Source organism: Aphanomyces invadans (assembly GCF_000520115.1).
Source record: "Aphanomyces invadans strain NJM9701 unplaced genomic scaffold supercont1.24, whole genome shotgun sequence".
Lineage (NCBI taxonomy): Eukaryota > Oomycota > Saprolegniomycetes > Saprolegniales > Verrucalvaceae > Aphanomyces > Aphanomyces invadans.
The window spans coordinates 954,922-956,261 of NW_008580169.1; positions in this window are offsets into that span (position 1 = coordinate 954,922).

Genomic DNA, 1,340 nt, shown 5'->3' on the forward strand with positions numbered 1-1,340 from the left:
CTTGAGTGTGCAATCAGTAGATGTGTGAAAGGACATCAAAGCTACAAGATAGCTCTGTATGAAATGCGTAACTGCCTCTGACATCATCGAACGAAGCATGACACATGGATAATTCAGGCTCCAAAAGTCATCATGCAACATCCTTCAAAACCCCATATATCTCACATAAAAGAGTCCAATCAAACAATCTAACCTTTTAATGCACTTCTAAACTTTCCTGCTATCGAATCAAGCCGTCCAATACTTCGTTTAAGCCATGATGGCCACCAAAACCACGCGAAAGGAGCATCCACCTGAAATTCGCGCTCACGTCAACATGAAGTTCGCCGAGGGCCTCTCCATGGGCAAAATTGCGGGGGAACTTAAACTCTCCCGAGCAACTGTGCAGTCTATGATCGTAGCGCACAAAAAGGCTGGTCTTCTCGTGACTCCGCCTCGTTCTGGACGACAAAGAGTGACGACACCCCAAGAGGACCGCATCATTGTCCGTGAAGCAAGACCGACGAGTTAGTACCGAAGAAATTCGAGAGTCCTTCGAAGTGTTCCATGACAAAAACATTTCTTCCCAAACCATCCGACGTCGTATCCATGAATCCGGTTTGCATGGACGTGTCGCTCGGAAGAAGCCCTTCATATCGAAGAAGAACAAGGCCAAGCGGCTCGTCCATGCAAAACGGCTTCAAGGAAGATCGATGGAGGCCTGGAAGAAATTTCTTTGGGCGGATGAGAGCCCTTTCAATCTGGCGGGATCAAACGGTCACATTTTTGTGTGGAGACGTCCCGGGGAAGAGTTCGACGAAAAGTGCCTCTTGCCAACATTCAAGAGTGGGCGCCAAACCGTTATGGTCTGGGGGCCATTGGGTACAATGGCGTTGGTACTCTGGTGTTTTGCGAAGGCAAGATGAAGTCGAAAGACTACCTTGACATCGTCGAGGCCAATTTGGCCGAGAATTTTGTTAAACTTGGGCTCCCGATCAACTTTGAGTTCATGCAGGACAATGCGCCAATTCATACTACGAAGAGTGTGAAGACGTTTTTTACTTGAACGCTTTCAACTTGCTTCCTCACCCCCCCAAACCCCCGACCTCAATCCCATTGAACATGTGTGGGAGTGCATCAAACGCGCAAGAACCCGCCGTCATCGATTGAAGGCTTGAAGGAGCAAATCGTCAAGATTTGGGACAATATTCCTACTTCTTACATCCGGGGTCTCATTGATTCGATGCCTAAACGTCTTGGTATGGTCATTGAAAAATCTGGAGGACCAACGAAGTACTAAGAGCCTAGATAAACTCAAAATACCTCAAGTGTAGGGTGACTTTTGGTTTATAGGTTTTTCG